Source organism: Micrasema longulum, unplaced genomic scaffold (genome assembly GCF_059751315.1).
Source record: "Micrasema longulum isolate JH-2025_06_02 unplaced genomic scaffold, ASM5975131v1 h1tg000107l, whole genome shotgun sequence".
In the NCBI taxonomy this organism is placed as follows: Eukaryota; Metazoa; Arthropoda; class Insecta; order Trichoptera; family Brachycentridae; genus Micrasema; species Micrasema longulum.
Window position 1 is genome coordinate 802,816 of NW_028277313.1, and position 7,099 is coordinate 809,914.

At 29.9% G+C, this 7,099-nt stretch overlaps 1 long non-coding RNA gene across 1 annotated transcript; it reads right to left on the reverse strand.

The window, feature by feature from the left end:
* Positions 1-3,528: 3,528 nt before the first annotated feature.
* On the reverse strand, positions 3,529-5,756 carry LOC148284601 (uncharacterized). Its single transcript, XR_015824390.1, has 4 exons — positions 5,531-5,756; positions 5,360-5,404; positions 5,093-5,146; positions 3,529-4,989 (listed from the first exon to the last, which is right to left on the reverse strand). It is a non-coding gene; the product is annotated as an uncharacterized LOC148284601 (long non-coding RNA).
* Between the last annotated feature and the right edge of the window lie 1,343 nt (positions 5,757-7,099).

Consider the following 7,099-nt stretch of genomic DNA (forward strand, 5'->3'; position numbering starts at 1 on the left):
TATGCCCCAAATCGCTGTTTCACATGACTCGTTATGACGCTACTATGTACAGACGTAAGTAAGTGAAACACCGACTAAGCGTACCTAATAATTCTCAAAGCCCCACCTATTCAACTATTCACACAATCTGCTTTGATCGTTTGGCTTATGGACTTGTTGTACAAGGCATAAATGAAAATAATCATTAGTTCTAGTGGATACAATCACAGAACACTTATCAAAGAACATTTAAATACATTTATTCACCTATTTATTTTAAAACATTCTCCTTAACAATATTTTGAGAATTTACAGATTTATTTTCGTTTATTTACATATTTATTTACATTAACGAAGAAGGTAATTTAGGAGTATAGGCATCTACAAGGCTTATGAACTGTCATTGGCTGGTTTAAGTTGCCACTTAACACACTGTGTAACATTCGTTATTGATATATCCACCTGGTCCATGAAGAAGTATAGAAATTGAAAAAATAAAACTTTTAGGCGTTGCCTAGTATGCAGGTGAAATAATTCAATTATATGAATCCCATTTGCATAAATAAAGGTTTCAGCTCTTTAACTTCACAAACATCGACATATGAAAGAATAGAAGGAATACAGATGTTCAAATATGGGTAGAATGGTGAATATTACACAGTGTGTAAAGTGGCCACTTAAACCAGCCAATGACAGGTCATAAGCCCTGTAGATGGCTCGACTTCTAAATTACCTTCTCTAATATGTTATTCATATCTGTAGTAATATGTTAAGGCTGTAGTCGGTAAATTGAATCGTACGGTTTGCCGCCGAATGCGTAAAATATACCGCTTCAAGACAAAGCAATTTAAAAAAATATCCTGTTACATTGTATGTTCGTCAATTTCTTACGTACTCTACATACTTTGTTTGACAAAATGAGAAAGACAGAGATAGATAGAGTTTTTGCGTGATTATTTAATAGGTAAAATCTATAAATAGCACTCCTGACTAGCGTACTGCAGAGATAATGTAGAATTGTACAACTATCGGATAATCTGTGACATCTGTTGATTGTTGATTTCTGGCTTCTGGGTAATTATAGATATTTGTATTTTCGAAGTTGACAGATAACACTGTTATGTTTTAATGAAAATGTACCATGTCACTAAAGTGAATGCCAAAAAAATAATGCACTTCATAATATTGTTTTCAAGAGAAAAATTATTTGATCTCATCAAATTACGTAAGTAAAAACATTTTTTGACAGTATGACATTTTATAATATTTTTCCTTTAAACTGATAAGTTTTTTTAAATTTGCACTTGATCATGTATTTCGTAATAAAATTGGAAAAATATGGTAGATAAATTCTGAAAATTTAACAACATATAATGATAAAAGACTCGGCCAAATACCTAAAAATATTTTTATAGGTTAAGAATGTATTGTGTATATTATTTCACTTGATTTAATTTTCTTAGTTACTATTTAAGTTCAAAACCATGATAACTATCAATTAAGGTAAGCATTGCATTTAATCTACGTAAAATTGATAAATACATTTTATTCCAGGTGCAACGGACAAAAGAATAAAGTCAGCCTACCAACTTTTACACTAAAAACCTATAAAAGCGCATTTAATCACCTATCTGAGAGTTGTGTATCAAGTTCTATATTGTAAAGCATGTATTCCTCTCAGAAAATACTAAAAGGATGTCTGCATAATCTTACATGAAAAAAACTAAAACGGTAATTCAAGCATTTTAAGAGTTTTGTGCATAGAGTGGAAACCTTGTATTGACAAAATACTGTAAGCGATTATTTTAATATGCATTGAGAAAATATAAATATGCTAAATTACTTACATAATAGTTTTATTTCTATTTTTACACCTATGTGAGAGTGACGTTGTAAAATATTTTTAAAATATATACAAGTGTTATAAACCTTTTCGAAGTAAATAGAATTTTGGATAGATCATCATCCCTATCACCTATTGGTGCATAAGGGATTGCATTTGAAAACAAAATACAGCGTATTTAATAATATATAACATGAAGGTAAGATGATCAATCCTGCAGTCCCGTGCCAGTCCAAGGAGAATTAAATATTCCAGCGTAAAAACACATAAAAAAAAATATTTCACTTGACCCTGCCAGGAATTGATCGTGGGATCGCTTGTAAGTAAAAATAAACAAATTGTGGAGGAAAATTTCATTTATTATTGAAAAAATACTAAAGTGCAAATGGTTCAAAAATATATATTATTGGGAAGAACCAGTAAAGAAACCCAATATTTTTGATAACAATAGATCGTTAGTCATTATGACTGTAATAATTTATTGTAAATTTAGTTTCTTGTTATTTTATGAAAAATACATTGTGAAAAAGAACTAAGAATATATTTCATGTTACAATGGTCTTGATTTAGGAGGGACAGGTTCAATCAAAGTTGTGTATCTGGAAACAGAAATTAAAAAATAATAAAAGCAACATCTACATAAATTTAAAAAAAAAAAAACCATCATAGTTGAAAGAGGGCGGAATTTCTAAGCTGATTTAGGTAAATATTTTTCTGAAACTGGTGAGTATAATTTAACTTTTACTGGTTGATGGGATGTTTTCCTTAAACAGCTTTTTTTTACAATTTATGACTTTATTGGGGGCAACTTTTTTGTTTTCGATAGCCTCGAGAACATTTGGTGGATCTCTGATAGGCATGGATCGTGTAACTCGGGGGTCAACAAGCTCTGGAAGCAAACAGTTTAAATAAAAAGATTCTAATTTTAATTTTATTTTAGATTCCCAAAAATCATCATCTTTACTTATGTATTCTATTTTAATTTTATGTTGGGCTCCGGTCCACACTCCAAAAAGACATATATTTTTTTTAGTAATATGCAACTGTCCTTGAACTTGGTAATACCAATCGTGATTTTGATTTACATAATACTCGGTATGGTTTCTATTTCTTTTCCAAAACTTAATTTTACCACTGTCGATGGCGGTTTCAACAGTCATATTAGAAGCAGACGATGGACATTTTATTTCTATAATGATACCGCCATGATCCGTACTAATGCTATCTGGTGTGGCGCCTAGAAAACAATATTCACTATCAATAAACAGCCCACACTTCTGAAATTTTATATTTTCTTGGAGGCTTAATTGGTTTAATGCGGTCAGTTCATTATCCTGACCATATTTAATAGAAAAAATATTACTTAGCGATTTACTATATAGCATACTTTTAACTAACCCTGAACAACTAATTCCTATTCTTCTTTTACAAACTTTACCAAACCATGACGCAGTGAGTAAATTTCTACGCTTTTCTAACCATTCCCCGCTATCTGATTGTAAAACCGTTCTTCTTTCTATCAAATTTCTTTCAGGACTTGACAATTTCAATTTATTTAAGAAAATGGTTTTGGAGTTTTCAAAAGACTCTTCATCCAAATCCGGTTTTTGGCAGAGTTCGCCATATTCAGCTTCTTGAGTTACCTGGGAAATTGAATTATTATTTGAATAAAATTTTTTTATATAATTTTTTCTTAATTTACTGTATTTTATTTTATTTTCTTCAAACCTTTTAATATTTTTTGGACTTCGATTGAATATGATTTTGTTGGTGGAATAGTGAATTTTTCTAGTGTTGAATGATATGACAGCTCCAGAGCAACGACCACTATAAGTTTGCCTACCAGTCAGGTTAGTTCTTTTGCCCCCAATAAATTTAGCTATGATACTATTGAAAGCTTCAACTATATTACTGTCTACATTATGGATTAAGCTACGAGAATTATTTGCGAGTCGAGAAGTATGATATATAATTCTAGTAAATAATTCACAAGATTCTAAATTGAAAATGACGTTTTCATTGAAACCTTTTTTTTTACAAAAGTATGTATCGCAATTTGCATGTTCTCCAAAAACATGCCTCGGTGTATTTAAAATGTCTAGATTTAAAAGGCGAATTTTTTCTTCCACAGATATATTATTTTGTGAAAATCTATATTTAATTGCACTATTTATAGCTACTCTTAATCGCATAATTCTGCTTTTTAATAGTTTACGAAGAGCAACATCAAATTTAGTATCGGAAGTTAATATATACATTTTAGAACAAAAGTTTCTTAGTAGATGATTGCGACATTCAATTTTTTCAACAGTTATATTAGGGTATGGTCGACATTCCAAAATTTTTTTATACGTGCTCGAATCTCCATCTGCAATTAATCTAGAATAAATTAAACCATGCGTCAATATGGAATTTTTAAACCCCTCTAAAATGATCGCCGATTCCATACCACTTGAAGATCCTGAGTAATTTTTAAAACATTCATGCTTTGGTGCCTCAATATTCTTATTAGTTGCTCTGGCACAAATCACACAGTATTTATTATAAACACCCATATATAGAACTTTCCCCGTACGAAACCCTACTATAGAAGCTGCGCCCGAGTTAGACGAGTAGTTGGTTTTGTATGATCTCTTGGACCAACACCCGTCAGCCACAACAGTTATCATTGGTATACCATTTTCATCAATTTCACCATTCGCAGTAGCCAGTTGTCCCTCTTCTTTCGCTGCCTCCTCCATAACTTTTAGTTTCGCAGTATCCCACCATTCACACACTTTCTTATTGATCTTCAAATACTTCCATTTACTCATGCAAGGAATTCCAACAGCAGCAGTCAACTCTTGCAAACCACTATATCCAGAACCGATACTTGATATTCCAGACACAAACGATTCATTTAAACTCATTTCATTCGATCTGTCCTCGCAACAATTTACAGAAAAACATAATCCACACATATTACATTTTAAATTTAATATAGAATTAAAGCCATGCAACTTTTCATCCACAATCACTATATTCGTTCCTTTGCAATCAAACATGGAAGAATGAGAAAATATTTCCTGGATTTTAGTGAAAAATTCCTGGATGTCCACAACTCTCCTGCCTTCCAACTTAAAGGGGTGTAATGGCTGTGCTAGCAGTTCTGGAACTAGCTGTTGCGCCTGAAATAATACAGATTAATTAATAATCATAATCCAATTTAGATCTCATTAGCTATTTTAATGTAAATACTTAAAATATTCCTACTTTGATATGAATACTAACCTGACAACCGTCATCTTCTAGAATATCAGTTGAAAGACATTTCGCTGGAACACCCTAAAACATTTCAATTTGCATATTACCCAAAAGGCAAATATAACCCTACTTATTGATAGTCAATATTTATAAAATAAGGGTAATAATAATTATTATTTGTACTTTTTTATTGTGAATGCAGACAATTGGTAGAATACTTTGTACTTTATTACTTAATTAATAATAAATGTTGTAGGAATTTCATTTATCTAAGTAAATAAGACAATAACTTACAGTGTATTCTCCACAGGCCTTGGTTATTTTGAGCTTTTTTGAATCCTAAAATAAGCAAATAATAAACTGTTACATTTATTTGTAATGGTGATACAATTATTTATGTTAATCAAATGTCTGTCCTTTGTATTCTAAATTTTAATACTAATAAATTAATCAAATCCAACTTACATTGCATTCCTCCTTTGGAAATTGGGATTGATTTAGTTTTCGTTTTGGGACTAAAGCATATGGTTTTTTCGGCATTGTAATGATAAAATCGGTCACTAAATATTCAAAATTTATGGATTAAAGTATCACTCGTCTTTGATTTCTATAATAAAGTAATTCTGATTGATAGAAAATATTATTAATCTTAGTCACCAACGTCGAAACGTCAAACAAGTAGAATGAAGTTGGCTGCGTTCGCGACATTGGAATAATTATATGGCTGTTTAGTGTACACTTTTGTACATAGTACCTACCGAGTGCTGGTATGTCCTAGATAAATGTGCAATTTGACTGTTTTTGTGTACGGGTAAAACGACGTCGTTAATTGTTATTTGAATATGACGTAAAATTACATTTTTCAATTATTTATCAAATTCGAACAAACTATTCATTCAAAAAATAACTTGGTTTTGATCCTGGTTTAAATTGTGTAAGAAGGAACACAAAAAATATATGTTTCGAACTAAATTTTGTTTTGAAAAAGGCATTAAAATTTTGAGCACAGAAAACACGTCCGTCTGCGGCCGCTCTGAGGGCCGATCTGAATGTAATAAAAACCCAAATAAGACATTGTTTAAAATTGAATATTAAAACTAGAATTATCGTATTGAAAAAAAAAAAAAAAATACAGTTCTATAAAAAAAGGTTTTAACTAAACTATTTCAATATTTTTAATTTTTTTATGGTATTACTGATTGCATAATTTTACGTAGAAATAAAGGAAAAATTTATGTGATTTAAAATGCTTATATTTCTTTTCAAAAACAAAAAAATAAGATTCTGCCGCGGCCATCTCCTTTTTAAATCTATTATCTTCAAATCATTGTTAGAAATTTTAGTTCAATACTTAGTCTTTATTGAGATCCCAGATTAATAAGCTTAGTCTAAATTTGAAATGGCGTAATTTGCCGGTCTAAAAGTAATCATATATAAATATAAATATAAAATATAAAAAAAATACAGTTCTATAAAAAAAGGTTTTAACTAAACTATTTCAATATTTTAAATTTTTTTATGGTATTGCTGATTGCATAATTTACGTAGAAATAAAGGAAAATTTTAGAAAAATTTATGTGATTTAAAATGCTTATATTTCTTTTCAAAAACAAAAAAATTATATTTTGCCGCGGCCATCTCCTTTTTAAATTTATTATCTTTAAATCATTATTAAAAATTTTAGTTCAATACTTAGTCTTTATTGAGATCCCAGATTAATAAGCTTCGTCTAAATTTGAAATGGCGTAATCTGCCGGTCTAAAAGTAATTATATTTTAGTTATATGAAAATTTGAAGTACATTTTTTGATAGAAATACCTATAAAAAGTATTGTTTTTATCTAATATTTCATTTTTAATTTTTTTTATTGCGCGATTTTTAACAAACATTCGTTTTAAAATGGCAAAATCGTATGATTTCCTAATTTTGCGTTCGTTTTACCAGACTACAGCCTTAATGTTAACAGCTCCCCAGGGAGTTGAATCCAGTCATCGCCTACAAATAATAAAAATATTTGGACAAACTGAAAATATT